The following is a 16535-nucleotide window of genomic DNA, read 5'->3' on the forward strand; positions in this document are numbered from 1 at the left end:
GATGACTGATGTGGGAGACTCCTGAACAGCCTCAAGTGATTAGAGAATTAGAATTAGCCTCACCCATCCAGTCTCCTCCCCTACCTCCAGGGAGGGAGAGGGGCTGGAGATTGAATAGATCGCCCATAGCCAGTGATGTCATCAGTCATGCCTGAGCAATGAAGCCTCTGTGGAAACCCAAAGGTCAAGGTTAGGAGAGCTTCCCAGTTGCTGAACTTGCAGGTACAGTATGGGGCTGGCATTGTGGTGTAGTGGGCACTGCCTGGGATACTGGCATCCCATTTGGGCACTGGTTCGAGTCCTGGCTGCTCCACTTCTGATCCAGCTCCCTGCTAATGGCCTGGGAAAGCAGCAGAGGATGGCCCAAGTACTTAGGCCCCTGCACCCATGTGGGAGACACAGAAGAAGCTCCTGGCTCCTGGCTTTGGCCTGGCCCAGATTCGGCTGTTACAGCCATCTGGGGAGTGAACCAGCAGATGGAAGAGCTATCTCTGTGTGTCTCCCTCTCTGTCACTCTTTCAGATAAATAATTTTTAAGAGACAAACAACATGGACCTCCATGCCTTTTCCCTGCTTATTTTTTTAAAAAAAGATTTATTTATTTATATGAAAGAGTTACACAGTGAGAGGAGAGGCAGAGAGAGAGAGGTCTTCCATCCACTGGTTCACTCCCCCAGTTGACCACAATGGCTGGAGCTGCGCCGATCCGAAGCCAGGAGCCAGGAGATTCTTCCAGGTCTCCCACATGGGTGCAGGGGCCCAAGGACTTGGGCCATCTTCTACTGCTTTCCCAGGCCACAGCACCGGCCCCGTGCCCGCATCCTGCCCTGCATATCTTCTCACTGCAGTCCTTTGTATTATCCTTTATAACTAACTGGTACATGTAACCCAGGTTCTTTGAGCCATCACTAGCAAGTTACTAGACCCAAGGAGGGGGTCATGGGAACCCTAATTTACAGCTGGTGGGTCAGAAGCACAGGTCATAGCCTGGGACTTGTTGTGGGGTTCCAGGGCGGGGGCAGTCTTGTGCGACACGGCGGAGTCTGTTGCTAACTCCAGGCTGCAGTGTCAGCATGGAGTTCCCTAGGAGGGATATCTAGTCAGCATCGGTGGGGAGGGGGTCGGAGGGTGGGAGAGCCCTCCCCACATCTGGTGTCAGAGCGTCCTGTTCTGTGTTGAGAGGCGGGAAGACAGTCTGTGAGGTGGTTCTGCCCTTAGCAGCAAATAACCCATGGCAGAAGGCCTGTTAACAGAAATGAAGAGGATCTGTTAATATAAGTTTTTTTTTTTTTTTTTCAGGGCAGACATGAATGAGCTGGGTTCACGAAACAGAGCTGGTGACTTTCCACGAGCCGCAAGAAGTATCCCAAAGCGATCAAACTCTAGTCAGAATGCAGGTATTACAGGATGAGCATATGTTGACCTGGCCCCCAAAGAAGGGTTTTAGGTAATGAGTGGCTAAAAGCACCTTCAGAGATGGGCAGGGTCTGAAAAGAGAGGACTGGCAGGAAGGCTGCTGGTTAACTTTCAAGGAGGACGTCTCTGGGAATGGATAAGGACAAAGAGATAAAGAACAAAGGATTACACAAGGCTGCCCCAGATGGCTAAGACAAAACAGACCCTTTGCCACATCACCCCACAGGGCTGTCACCTGACAGATAAGGCTGAGAGTCTGTCCCACCAAGCCAGGAGGTATTTCTCTCCAGTGCAGTGTTGGACTTTTAGGGGCACTTTGTTCTCAGGCAGGAAAGCGGGGTTGGTTCAACACAGCATGTTTTTGACCTGGTTCCAACATATTCTGGTACATTCCAGAACCAACAAACAATTTTTTGCTAATATTGATGTGGGCTTGAATATCTTAATTTTTATTCCAGGTTCTTGTCTGTCACAGAGATAAGAATTCTAAGGGGCATAGGAATGTGCACAGCTAGGAACAGGATTTCTGGAACAGGGAGAGAGAGCAAGTGCCTGAGTGGGCCGGAGGGTGACCCAGAGAGAGGAACAAGCCTGTCTAGACCCCCAGCCACGGTCAGGGGCAAGAAGAGAGCTCTCCCCCGTTTTCAGCCTCTTCTGTGAGGTAGGGGTTAGTGCCTTAGCATGCATCAAGCCATCCAGGAACTGTATGGCACCCAGGGGGAGTTTAATATCCATGTGGTTGTCAAGGTGTCTCCCCCTTTTTTGTCCTGGATGAGGCACGGGGCATCCTGGGAAGGTGAAGAGGCAGCACTGCGTGCAGGCCTGCAGGGCTTCCAGCTCACCTGGAGCTGGCCAGCTGTCTGCCTGTTCATACCATCTCAATATTAGCCCACAAAACACCTGAGGGGAGACTCTGCTCATAAAGTCGCTGGCTGAACTGTTTTCTTTTCTGACATTTGTTAGCTTTGATTATGAAGCTCTTAAAAAATCACTATAACCACCTGCAGAATTATCAGCTCCAAACCACTGAAACACTGCAGAATTAGGAAGTCGCTGGAGAAAGAAATGACAGGATCTCATAGTAATGAGTACCTAAGGCGGCTACCACTCAGCAGATGCCTTATCTGGGGTCATGGGTGGACTTGTGTCCCCCAGATTCCTGTGTTGAAGCTCCAGCCTTCAGTGTCTCAGAATGGGACTCTACTGGGGGGTAGGGTCTTTAAAGAGGGGCTAAGCTAACATGACATCATCCGGGTCTGACTGGTATCCCTTATCATCAGTTTCCCCTGAGTCCTGTTATCTATTCCAACACATTACAGAAACCAAGGTAATCATGGAAACTCTAATTTACAGCTGGTGGATCAGAGGCATAGGTCACAGCCTGGATCTGGTCATTGATATCCAAAGTGAGGGACAGCCTGGTGAGACTGAGCCTCCAACCCTGGGGACCTGACACTTACACCAGGTAGTTAGTGTCAGAACTGAGTGAGGAGGAGACTGGACACAAGGAGACTAACTACAAGCCAAAAAGGCCCACATCTTCAACCTGGACTTCCAGCCCCCTCAATTGTGAGAAAATGAACGTCTGTTGTGTAAGCCTCTTGGCTGGTGTCATTTTGTCATGGCAGCCCTAGCAAGCCACCATACCTGGGCTATTTCATTCCGTCCTTGTAACTGTCATGACTTTTCCCTATTTTGCAGAAGAAATCTGGGCTCACAGAAGTCAGTTTGTGTCAGTTTCTCGTATTGAGTGAATGCCAGAGCCAGGATTTGAAATCAGGTTGAGTATAATTGTAAAATCCATCCTCTTTTGGCCTTAGTATAATGTTTACCGAAAGTACTCTAGAACCTACCCAGTACTGGACCGATCACTGGAGGATATTCCAAAGGAAGGGATATCTTGCTGAGACCACGGGACAACTGGGCTCTGCTGGTTTCACGGCCTGGACCTGCATCACCACCACCCATGGCAATGGCATACAGACCCGCAGTTTACCGGCCTGAGAGGGAAAGCTCCATCAAATACTCAACACCTGAGCTCTTTTGTGGCTTGAATATTAGTTCCACAGGGTGTTGAGCAGATCCAACAGGAAGCTGGACCTCAGACAGCAAGGCCCCTTACCTTATGACAATAATTGTGATGATGGCCATTACATGCAACCCAGCCCCTGCAGTGACATTTTGTCATTTCTAATCTGTCACCCATTTGGGGAGGTAAATATGATTCACATACCTCAGATGATGCAGAGAATGAAACAAGTCCCCAGCCAGGAGCAAACCAAAGGGGAATTACGGACAGCACATTCCCGCCAAGCCATCTCAACAGCTCCCGGCATTCTGCCCTCCTTCCGCTGCCCGCCCTTCATCCACACTCCAACATGCAGCCAGCGGGCTGGGGAATCAGCCAGCATCAACACCGTGACCATGGTATTTGTCAACTCAGGCCCAGGGAACATTAGCAAGAGGATGATTCCTATCAGTTGAATCCGATGTCATGTTTGTTGACATTTATACCAACAGGTGATGTCAGTTGCTCATTCGGGTGTGCCTCGAAGGACAAGCACTGCAGAGCCTGGGGATTCAGAACCACAGTGCTTGACCCAGGGGTCTGGGTTCTGTCCACTTCAGTTCAAACGTGTTTCATGTCCATTTTATTTATCGGGGCCTGATCCTTCTCACCTCAGTTAAGGGATTGAGCTCACTGTTTTCTGAAGACTGGTAAAACACCCTCGATTTTAGCTGTCACCGAGCGGCTGGACCAAACTCCTAGATGACAAAGAGTCAATCTGTGTAATAGATACCTTTATCCCTGTACTCAATCATTCAGCCAACAACTATGAAGTGCTATTGTGAGCCAGGTATTGGAAGAAATACAGAAAGTCCTGGGGGAAGAAAAGAAGAAAGGACTCGATCACCTGGTGCAGCAGGCCCCTGCAGGTGGGTAGCCTTGAACGTCGCCGCGGTTGGTTGACTTGTCTGTCTTAGGGGCTCTGTCTCCCCATCGAGACCCTAAATTCCATTTGCATGGGCTTGCCATTGCTAGGGCAGTGCCTGCAAGAGAAACATCAACCACTTTCAGCCCAGGAAAGGGAGCTGCTTTTCTGTTAATACAAACATGGACACGGCACTGCAAACCTGGGAAAAGGTGAACCTCCCAGATGGATCCTGAGTGGCAGAATGAGCCTGAGAGTCACGACAGAGCCAAGGAGCCGTGTGCCTCTGGGAGGATACACACGCTCTGCTATGCTCTGTGTTCCTGGAAAAGCCACGGTGTGGCCCTCGCCAGGGCGTGCTCCTGTTTCAGCTGCTGAGGTCAACAGCCTTTGAAAAGGCTCCTGTCAACACCCAGACCTGACCAGTGAATCTGACCTATGGTCAGTTTTAAAGATCAACCAGGCATCTGGTCCGGTGATTAAGACACTACTTGGAACACCTGCGTCTCGTATCAGAGTTGCTGAGTTCAAGGCCTGCTTCTGATTCTAGCTTCCTGCTAATGTGTACTCTAGGAGGCCAGCAACTGATGGCTCAAGAACGTGGGTCTCTGCCACTCAGATGGGAGACCTGGATTGAGTTCTGGGCTCCTGGCTTCAGCCTGGCCCAGCCTTGAACCTAAAGATGGAAGATTCTTTCTCTCCCCTTCTCTCTTTTTCAAATAAACAAATTAAAGCTTGTTTAAAAATCAGAACTAGTGCATTCATGAAAGCTTGCATCCCTCGTTTCCAGCAGTGGAGCAGAGCAGCACCTGGGAGGGAAATTTCTCTACATGAGACAACCCTTCCCCCTGCTCCTTCAGAGTGGACTTTGATTACGTGCCCATGGCTATGCCCCGCCCCCCCAGCTTGCAAAGTGCTTCCTGAAATAAAGGCTCCCTTTTATCCTAAAATATTTTTCCAGTGAACCACCGCTGACAGTGTCATGGAATGGAAGCCAACTCTCACATACATTTTTAAGATGAAAATGGTAGAGAAAGCTGGCTCTGCAGGCACGGCTTTGGAATATGATCTCTCTTCTGGGAGAACTTTTGGGGCACAGACACAGGGGTTGTGTCCTCTGGGCACCCCCACCTGCTGCTGGGTGTTTTTGATGAGCACATCTGGGACTGAGGGCGCTGGCACAATGACAGATCTCCAGGTGTAAACAGCCCTGCCAGCAGCTCGGCCCTGCCCTTCTCCACAGAGCTGAGCAAGGCTGGAATGAAGTGCACTTTTCTAGAGAAAGGAAGCGAAAGACAGGAAGTGCCGCTGGCCCCAGAATTCTAACCGGGGCAGGGGTTCTAGAGCCTGGAGAGACCAGGGTGGCGCAGACGAAGGGTGTGGGCCAGCAGCAAGGACCGAATCACAGAGTGAGGGAGGCTGTCTGCAAGGGACAGGAAGACGCGGGTTTGTTTCGCCCCCGAAAGGGAACAGGAGAGATCTGTGAAGCAGGCAGAGAGGAGCAGAAAGGATGGAAAAGTTGAGATGCAACAGAATCCAGCAGGGCAGGGTCAACATTTTCAGAAAAGAGACACCTGCGTTCCGGGCGCGTTTTTCTGCCATCGCTTGGCTGCCTTCCCCCCATCCTGTCTGCCTAGCCCCAACACTCCAGAGAAGCCTGCCAAACTCACCGTGACTCACATGTGTGTGGAAATCCAGCCAGGGCTTGAGTTTTGTGGTCAGACAGAGCATGCCCAGGAGACAGGACATGGGAAAAGACTGTGCTGGCGGGCGAGGGACGTTGGAAGACGCCACAGCCGCCTCCCCTCCCCCAGTGTGTCTACTTGGAGGTTTGCCAACATCTTGAGGATAAGTTTCTTTTTTTTTTTTTCTTTTTTTAAAGATTCACTTTAATTTATTTGAAAGGCCGAGTGATAGACAGGGAAGGCCAGAAAGAATTTTCTTTTTATCTACTGGTTCACTCCCCAAATGACTACAACAGCTGGGGCTGGGCCAGGCCAAAGGCAGGAGCTTAGAACTCCATCTGGGTCTGCCATGTGGGTAGCAGGAGTTCAAAGACCTGGGCCATCTGTTGCTGCTTTCCCAGGCACATTAGCAGGGAGCTGGATCGGAAATGGAGCAGCCAGGATTTAAACCAGCACTCTGATATGGGATACTGGTATCACGCGTGGTGGTTTAACCCACTGCACCACAACACCAGACCCTTGAGGACAACTGTCAACAACCAGAGGCCATGGAAGTGGGAGGCTTCTGTCCATTTTACTAATCTAAAGCAGAGAGAGGCTCCTGATGAAGGACTTCAAGGCCAAGCAAGAAAGCAGAAAACCATACAAGGGAGAAGGTAACAGATATTGTTTTTGCTTTAATTAATTCAGGTTCATCTAGGCCACACGGATCGCGGCTCCCCTCCTGCCCCTAGTCTACAGCTGATGCACTGATTCATCATGAAGGCTGGCTCCACGCTTGGGCAGTTAGGCCTCCTGCTTGGACCTTCTGACCTGCATGTGGCCCAGTGCCTCCAGCGGCTCTGACCCCACACCCGGGCACGCTGGAAGCCTGCCTCCTCACGGCACCTGTCCACTGCTGGCGAGAGGCTCTGCCCAACAGCTTTATTTGCCCACGACCCCAGCAGCCTTCACGCAGTCCTGTTCCAGCTCACAAGTCGCTCTGTTGACTGTCAGTCAGTGACCCAGTGCAGGGGAAGGAGGGGGCTGGCTCAGCACACACCCCTCCCAGCTCCTCCAGCAAACTCCACCAACTTGCCTTGCGCACCCCGATGACAGATCCACTACTCCCCCCGCAACACACACACACACAAAGGAGAGTTAGCAACAATGTTTTCCTACGTCCAGTCACACGCACGTGTCAATCAGAGGAAGTCTTCACACCTACACAGAGCCCCACACAAATGAACAGGGATGGCGAGCTCAGACAGGTGACCATCTGGGGCAACAGATGAGCTCATGTCTCAGTGTGGATTTCTGACATCCAGAGACATCCTCGAGCCAAAGCAGAGTTCAGCAACAACAAAACACTTCTTCAAAGACCAGAACAGTTTAGAAAACGACTTACTAACCAGCTACACAAACATGCCAATGTTTCTGAAATCCATAACAAACAGAGACCATTCTCCCTGGTGGATCTTGCTGGTATCGAAATGAGCTGGAGCAATGACATGCTGAAATCGAAGCGGCCTACTCTATCTTCCCTTAGCAAAAAAGATTCCCCTCAAAAACTCCTTCTGCTGACCTATGGTCATGAAACTTCTGTTGGTCTCGTGGTCCGTGCCAAAAACGGCCGAGGAACCCTGAGTCGGGTACTTCCCAACTGTCGCTCCTCCTTGGCCACAACTGAGAACTTTCCCAGGTAGATACTCGGAATCCACCGCCAACAGCACTGAGCTATTTTTCTGGGAGCTGAGTCTGTAGGGCTGTCCATGGGGGGAAATTCATTCCCCAGGACAAATGTTCTGAGACCGCCCGCGAGACTCTAAGGCATAGGAGCCCAAGAAGACAGCCCACTTCCCTGTCACTCAGACAGCTGCCCCGGAGGGGGCCCGGGGCACTGCAGAGTCACAGGGGTGGTGGCCGCGACCTCAACAAGAGCCAGGAAAGGCGCGGGGCTGAGTCAGGAGGCCCAGCTGCTTCCGCGCCGTGTGACCCTGGCAAACATCCCAGCCTCTCTTGGGTCTTCTCGTCTGTAAAATGCCTGCCTCACCGGGTTGCTAAGAGGCCCAAGTCAGAAATGCTTCTGAAGATGAGAAGGCGCCAGGAGCGGCCAGGAGCTGGGTGGGAGCAGTGTGTCCTGTGGGTTTGCAGTGCACTCAGCCTTGGTATCTGCAAGTTCCACACCCACAGATTCTGCCAACCTTGCCTGGGAAGATTCGGGGGAAAAACATGGAATATACACAGATATTTTTAAATATAATTTTATTTTCTATTTATTTTCATTTTCTTTGAAAGGTGCGTGCACACACACACACACAGAGAGAGAGAGAGAGAGAGAGAGAGAGAAAGGGAAGGAGAGAGAGAATCTTCTATCCACTGGTTCACTCCCCAAATACCTGAAACAGTTAAGACTCGGCCAGGCCAAAGCCAGGAGCCTGGTACGGAATTTGGGTCTCCCACAGAGGCAGACATGTGAAAAGAAAATGCTGGGAGGTATCCTGAAGATACCCACAGCTTCCCCTTGGGGTGGCAGGGACCTCAATACTTGAGTCGTCATCTGTGGCCTTCCAGGGTCTGCGTTAGCAGGAATCTGGATCAGAGCAGAGCCAGGCCTGGAACACAGGCCCTCTGACACAGGATGCAGGCATCCTAAAGGGCAGCTTAAGCACTGTGCAAACACCTGCTCTCAGATGCACTTGTTAAAAAACAATTCTTTATTGAGATAGACAGTTAGCTCTCTTCACTCCCCAAATGACTACAATGGCTGGAACTGGGGGCCAGGAACTCAATGCAAGTCTCCAACATGGGTGACAAGGACCCAGCTCCCTGCTGCCTTCCAGGGCGTGCATTAGCAGGAAGCTGGAGTCAGGAGCAGAGCCAGGAATTGAACCCAGGGACTCTGATGTGGGACAAGGGCATCTTAGCTACTAGACTGAAAGGCATTTACATTATATTGGGAGCTTTAAGTAACCTAGAAACCATTGAAAGTATGCAGGAGGATTGTGTAGGTTATACGCAAATATTAAGCCATTTTATAGGAAGAACCTGAGCAACCACAGATTTTGGGATCTGCGTGGAAGCAGGGGGAGGCCTGGAACCAATCCCCTGTGGAAATCAGAGACCATGCACTTGTGATTTGGAGCAGTCTGGAGGTTGCGCTGTGCTGGCCGCTGAATGCCTTATGAGTATTAGTGCCCTCACCACGTCCCTGTGAGATCAGTCCCATCATCACCCCTTGCTACAGATGAAGAAAACCAACCCAGAGGGTTTCGTGAGCTTCCCCAAGTCCCTAAATGGGAAGTGGTGGAACCAGGATCATAAACTTGTGCCACTGGCCAGTCAGAGCTCACCAAAACCATTTCTTTGTTCTGGGCTGCTGCACGTGTGGCTAAACCACACTTCCCAGCCCACGGACAGCCACACAGCTTCCGTGAAGGGGCCATGTGTAGAAGCTCTACAGATCACTGGCAGGCGAGGGCTGCTGAGAGATCAGGGGGCTCCCCACTCTGCCTCTGCCCTCGAGCAGGGTCCTCATGCAGGGACTCGGGGAGCTGCTCCAGTTTCCTGAGAATGCAGACCTGGGAGGCAGCGGTGATGGTTCAGGTAATCAGGCCCCACCACCTACACGGGAGGCCTGGATTGAGTGCCCAGCTCCTGGCTTCAGCCCCAACTAAATAAACAAGCTTTATTTCTAAACATTTTTAAAGGAAAAAAAAGAATGAAATTTATTGTTGTTGGAATGGGCCCATTTATTATATAGAATTTAAAAAATTGTCTATTTATTTGAAAGGCAGAGAGACAGAAACAGAGAATCTTCCATCCATGGGTTCAGTACCCAAATGCCCACTATAGCCAGAGCTAGACCAGGCTGAAACCAGGAGCCAGGAACTCCATCTGGGTCTCCCATGCAGGTGGCAGGGACACAAGTACCTGATCGGTCACCTGCTGCCTCCCAGGTGTGCATTAGTAGGTGTCGCTCCCCCTCTTTGTGGAGGAACGACACAGGACCCTGCGTTGTTCTTGTGTCTGCTCGGCCCTCCCCGGGTTTGCTGCTGGTTCTTCCCGGGTTGGCTACCGACCCTTCCACCTCCGTGGAAGGGCGGTTCCCCCTAGCCACTTTCCCCACTTCCGCAGGGGAGCGGCACACCACCGGCCGGCTCTCTGGGGGCTGCACAGGTGTTCCTCTTAGATAGATGTTCCCCTTAGATGTTCCTGGTGCATGTTGTCTCTTTCCTTTTTTTTTTTTTTTTTTTTTTTTTTTGACAGGCAGAGTGGACAGTGAGAGAGAGAGACAGAGAGAGAAAGGTCTTCCTTTGCCGTTGGTTCACCCTCCAATGGCCACCGCTGCAGCCGGCGCACCGCGCTGATCCGATGGCAGGAGCCAGGATCCAGGTGCTTTTTCCTGGTCTCCCATGGGGTGCAGGGCCCAAGCACCTGGGCCATCCTCCACTGCACTCCCTGGCCATAGCAGAGAGCTGGCCTGGAAGAGGGGCAACCGGGACAGAATCCGGCGCCCCGACCGGGACTAGAACCCGGTGTGCCGGCGCCACAAGGTGGAGGATTAGCCTATTGAGCCACGGCGCCGGCCCTCTCTCCTCCTTTATAGTCCTCTTCCACCAATCCAAACTCTGCTACCCACACGCCGAGTACGCTGCTCTCCTCCAATCAGGAGCAGGTCCTACAGTTTATTGGTTGAACTGGAGGCAGCTGTGTAGAAGCTGTTTCCTCCTCTCCCAGCGCCATATTGTGGGAGAGCAGATGCATAGAATAAGTCTTAATCCGAGTAACTTAGTCTAGTCCGAGTTGCTCCCAGTTGCTCCCCACAGTAGGAAGTCAGAATCAGAAGTGGAGACATGGGGCTGGTGTTATGGCACAGCAGGTAAGGCCACCCCTGGTGATGCTGGCATGCTATATGGACACCAGTTCATGTCCTGGCTGCTCCTCTTCCAATCCAGCTCCCTGCTAATAGCTTGGGAAAAGCAGCAGAAGATGGCTCAAGTGCTTAGGCCCTGCCACCCATGTGGAGGACCCGGATGGAGCTCCTGGCTCCTGATTTTGGCCTGGCCCAGCACTGGCAGTTGCGGCCATCTGGGGAATGAATCAGTGGATAAAAGCTCACTCTCTCTCTCTCTCTCTCTCCCTCCCCCCTCTTTCTTTGTAACTCTGACTTCCAAATGGATAAATAAATCTTAAAAAACTAAAAGAAGTGGAGCCAGGCACTTTGACACAGACGCACACATTCCCAAGAAGCATCTTCATTGCTGTACCACATGCCCACACTATCAGCTCAATTTTTGTAGAAAGTCTATTTCTTTGTTTTAAATATTTATTGATCTACTTGACAGAGTTGCACACACATATACACACACTCACACACACAGAGAGAGATAGAGAGCTCTTTCATCTGCTGGTTCGCTCCTCAAATGGCTGCAACAGCCAGAGTTGGGCCAATTCAAAGCCAGGAGCCAGAAGCTTCTTCCGGGTCTCCCATGTGGGTGCAGGGGCCCAAGCATTTGGGCCATCTTCCACTGCTGTCCTAGGCCATAGCAGAGAGCTGCATCAGAAGAGCAGCAGCCAGGACTCAACTAGCACCCATATGGGATGCTGGCACCATAGGTGGAGACTTAGCCTAATACGTGACAGCGTTGGCCCCTGGTTTCATATCTTGAGATTGCATATATGAGTTTTAGAATCAGTAGCTAAAAATCCACAAAAATGATGGGCTCAACAAGAGAGATTCAAGAGTGAGAAGAGAAGAATGAGGAACACTTCTCATGTGGATATTTACCAGGAGGCACAGGAAGGTAGAGTCGTGGAAAAGACTCTGAAGCCGTCGGAAAGGAAGGAAGCCCGCGAGGAAGAGTGTGATTGTGGTACCCACCAGTACACAGTGTTCAGACACAGAAAACGGGGCAGGGTGACAGGACAGGCCAACTCAGATAGGGACCGAAAATGTGCATTGTATTTGCCAAGTAGGGTCTTATTAGATAACGCAACAGAAGTCTTAGTGAGCTGATGAAGTCAGAAACAAGATTTTAACGGCTGAGAAGTGAACAGGGTGATAGAAAGTTGGGGCCATGGGTACAGAAAATTCTTATAAAGTGTGGTGAGAGAATGAGAGGTATTTTAGGAATGTAAGGTGAAATGAGAGTTTTGCTGGAAGAGTCTGAGAATTATATGTTGAGGTGGAGTTTAAAAAAAGAATGTGAGTACGGTCATGCATTACATAATGACATTTCAGTGGACAACAGACTGCATACACAGAATGATTTTTTTATCAGCTTAATTTTTTTAAGGATTTATTTTGAAAGAGTTGCAGAGAGAGGCAGAGAGAGAGAGAGAGAGAGAGAGAGAGAGAGAGAGAATCTTCCATCTGGTGGTTCATTCCCCAGATGGCCACAACAGCCGGAGCTGCACCGATCCAAAGCCAGGAGCCAAGGGCTTCTTCTGGGTCTCCCACATGGGTGCAGGGACCCAAGGACTTGGGCCATCTTCTACTGCTTTCCCAGGCCATAGCAGAGAGCTGGCTCGGAAGAGGAACAGCTGGGACTAGAAACTGGCACCCATATGGGATGTCGGTGCTTCAGACCAGGGCTTTAACCCGCTGTGCCACAGAGCCGGCCCCTATCAGCTCAATTTTTAAAAAAGATTTATTTTATTTATCTGAATGGCAGAGTGACAGAGAGAGCAGAGGAGAGAGAGAGACAGAGAGAGAGAGAGATCGATCTTCCATCTGCTGGTTCACTCTACGAATGGCTGTGACAGTCAGGGCTGGACCAGGATAAAGCCAGCAGCCTGGAACTCCATCCAGGTCTCCCATGTGGGTAGCAAGGGTCCCAGCACTTGGACCATCTTCTGCTGCCTTCCCAGGTGCATTATTGGCAGGGAACTTGTCTGGAAGTAGAACAGCTGGGACTCAAACTGGCACTCCCAATATGGGATACTTGCATTGCAGGTGGTAGTTTAACCCACTGCCCCACAACACCAGCCCCCACCACCTCAAATTTTTTACCCTGCAATAATACAAAGGTACTTCAACAAGTTCACAGGAAAGTGGAAAGAAAAGATAATTTATTTTGCTGCAAAAATGTTTGGAAAGCCACACACTGCATTTTCTCAATACACATTTTTCATGAACTCTTTTTTTTTTTAAAGATTTATTTATTTAGTTAGTTAGTTAGTTAGTTATTTGAAAGGCAGAGTTACAGAGAGGCAGAGACATAGAGAGGTCTTCCATCTGCTGTTCCATTCCCCAAGTGGCCACAACAGCTAGAGCTGAGCTGATCTGAAGCCAGGAGCCAGGAGCTTCTTCGGGGTCTCCTATGTGGGTGTAGGAGCCCAAGGACTTGGGCCATTTTCTACTGCTTTTCCAGGCCATAGCAGAAAGCTGGATTGGAAGTGGAGCAGCCAGGTCTCGAACCGGCACCCATATGGGATGCCAGCACTACAGGTGGCAGCTTTACCCACCATGCCACAATGCCAGGCCCCTCATGAACTCTTTGAAGAGCTCTAGTATGTATGCGGGGTTTTTTTTTGGACCAAAATGAATTTACTTTCCTTGGTATCATCTTGATTTTGATGGCATCAACAATGATTTCATGAGGAAGGCGCTTGAACACTGCACTTCGGGTTATCCAAGTGGACCACACTTGCAGCCAGATGAAGACACAGGATGTCTTTGTTTAGATTAAGTTCCTCACCGCCACTGCTAAAATCATCACCTGTCATCCAGGGTAATGGATGCCCCGTGTGACATGCACACGCCCTCTCAAAACAAAACCGGGGCCTCAAGCCTCCCTGGGGCTACTCAATCTTCTTCTGTTTCTCTTGCACAAAAAGCCACCCTTGCTGAGTCACTGCATTGGAGTTCTCTGGAGCTGGGCTCAGCAGCGCAGGCAGCCATCTGGTCACCAGGAGGTGACTCTCAAGGCTGGGTGGACCTCACGATGGCCCAGACCGTGGATCACATGGCCCCGGGGGGCCTGGAGGCACACACTTGCTGCTGGTCCCTGAAGAGTGTGCTGTCTACAGCAGAAAACTGCTCCTGCCCTTGGGCAAAGAAGCCCGTGTTGGATTTGGGAGAGAGCATGACAGTGAGTCAGCCCTGGAGCCTCCAATGGACCCTTCTCTAAACAGACACCTAAACTTCTAATAATGCCACCTCTCGTCATTATAGAACAGCAATTCCCAAACCTGCATGAGTCTGAGAATCCCCCAGAGGGAGAGTCTGAGAAACACAGTGTCCAGGCTGGCCCAGGATCTTCAGGGTCCAACTGCCAGGGTGGGAGTTGTGGTTCAGTTGCTGAGCTGTGACTTGGGTCACCTGCATCCCCCACTAGATCCAGTCCTGGCTGTTCTGCTGTCGATCAGCAACCCGGCTGATGGGCCAGGTGCTTAAGCCTCTGCCACTCCCATCAGAGACCTGGCTGGGATTCCTGGCTCCTGGCATCAGCCTGGCCAAAGTTTGGCTGTTGCAGGCATTTAGGGAGTGAACCAATGGATCAAAGATCTCCTTTTTTATCTCTCTCTGTTGCTCTTTCATTAAGATGAAATTAAATAAACCTTAAAAAAAAAACCAAACAGTCAAAAGTTGTGAAAATGAGAAATGTGATAGGTTGGGTATATTGTTTATAGTTGCAAAGGCAACGTTTGGGAAGCTGGAGTGGGATGATACACGCTGGGGAGCTAAGGAGGTCACACAACGTCAGCTCTCCTGCGTCCTGGCAAGGAGGCCATGGATAGGGGCACAGAGGCCGCATCAGAAACACAGAGGGCTCTGAGTGCTGGCGTCAGGGGCAAAGCTGAAGGGCTGAGGCGTTGCCAGGCCAGGCTTCTAGCCCAGTAGAGCACATGCAGGTGCTGAGGCCCTGGTGGGTACCAGAGGAGACCCCATGTCTTTTGTCTGCAGTAACTCAATTGCCCTCAAACCAAGATAGGCCATGAAGGAGACACTGGCATGAGAATAATGAGATTTCTTTCTGGAAGCCAATGGAAAAAGACCCAGTCAGCCGAAGCAAGCTAGACCCAGAAATTTAGAAGTTACTGGAACCAAAGCATCACCATGTCCCCTCTCACTGCTGATGGTCACCCCCAAAGAAAGAGAGCTGTCAGAGGGAAAATGAGGTGCCCCAATGCACAGCCCATACCTCCTTGCTGGAAGGAGGACAATAGAGGGGCTGAAACCAAACACAAGAATAAGATGGTGCTCTTCCCCAGAGCACCTCAGAGTCTGGGCAGGCAATGATAACGTATTTATGAAAGTACTGAATATGATTATAGTCAACCAGGAAATCTACCTCAGCTCAACACTATCAGTTAGGCACTGTGGGGTGCTCAAGGATGATTTTTAATGTTTATTTATTTATTTTAATCCACTTGATAGGCAGAGAGGGAGAGAGAGAAAAAGAGAGAGAGAGAGAGAGAGAGATCTTCCACCTGCTAGTTCACTCCCCAAATGTTGGGCCAGGTCAAAGCCAAGAAACTGGGACTACATCCGGGTCTCCCAGGTTGGTAGCAGGGCCCCAGGTATTTGAGCCATCTTCACTACTTCCCCGGTGCATTGGCAGGGAGCTGAGTTAGAAGTGGAGCAGCCAGAATTTGACCTGCACTCACGCACAGGATTTGAGACCCAAGCATGGCTTAATGCATGGCAGCACCCCACTGCCCCAAGGATTTAGGAAAAATCATGAGTCTCAAATAGATATAAAAACATACATGTATCAGAGAGCTTGCCGAACTCCTCTGTGTGGAAACTGGTAAGGCGTCATAAGGCTCCAGTGGAGAACACCCAAAGCAAACCCACGCATAGAGCACAAACGCCACAACAGCTGGCCAAATGGGAGCCCAAGTGTCCACAGACAGGGTTTACATGCTAAGGAGGTTATTTTGCATTGCTGTCAGTTATCTGCAAATTAGAGGAATGCAGCACAATTAGTCACATAAAATCAGAATCAGATCATCTGCAAGGATATGCCCTAGAAACTGAGGCACAGTTCCTATGTTCCACCAGCTTATAGAGTAGTGAGGAACATGGCTGGTACTGTCACCGCAACACATAAATGATAGTAACAAAAGTAGTGATGGCAGGGCCAGCACCATGGTGTAAGTGGTGCTGGCATCTCACATGGGTGCCAGTTCAAGTCCCAGCTGCTCCACTCCCAATCCAACTCTCTGCTAATCGCCCAGGAAAGCAGCAGAGGATGGCCCCAGTGCTTGGGCCCCTGCACCCACTTGGGAGACCTGGAAGAAGCTCCTGGCTGCTGGCTTTGGATTGGCCCAGCTCCAGCAGTTGTGGCTATTTGGGGAGTGAAAGATCTCACTCTCTCTTTCTGTAACTGTGCCTTTCAAATAAATAAATTAAAAAAAAAAGAATGTAATTGTTATTAAAAAAATTTAAAAAGCAGTGATGGCAAGTGTGGGGAGCAACTGGGAGCAACTCGGACTAGACTAAGTTACTGGAATTAAGACTTATTCTATGCATCTGCTCTCCCACAATATGGCGCTGGGAGAGGAGGAAACA

The 16535-nt window shown here is 50.4% G+C and overlaps 1 long non-coding RNA gene across 2 annotated transcripts; it reads right to left on the reverse strand.

Moving 5' to 3' along the window:
* Positions 1 to 539: 539 nt before the first annotated feature.
* LOC149127744 (uncharacterized) lies at positions 540 to 6166 on the reverse strand. Of its 2 annotated transcripts, none has more exons than XR_016228890.1 (3): positions 6020 to 6166; positions 4332 to 4467; positions 540 to 1243 (listed from the first exon to the last, which is right to left on the reverse strand). It is a non-coding gene; the product is annotated as an uncharacterized LOC149127744 (long non-coding RNA). The 2 variants fall into 2 exon arrangements; XR_016228889.1 differs by lacking the exon at positions 6020 to 6166 and adding an exon at positions 4552 to 5228 and having other exon boundaries at positions 542 to 1243.
* Between the last annotated feature and the right edge of the window lie 10369 nt (positions 6167 to 16535).

This window comes from Oryctolagus cuniculus, chromosome 2, assembly GCF_051225735.1.
Source record: "Oryctolagus cuniculus isolate XC-2025 breed Fujian yellow rabbit chromosome 2, ASM5122573v1, whole genome shotgun sequence".
Classification (NCBI taxonomy): Eukaryota; Metazoa; Chordata; class Mammalia; order Lagomorpha; family Leporidae; genus Oryctolagus; species Oryctolagus cuniculus.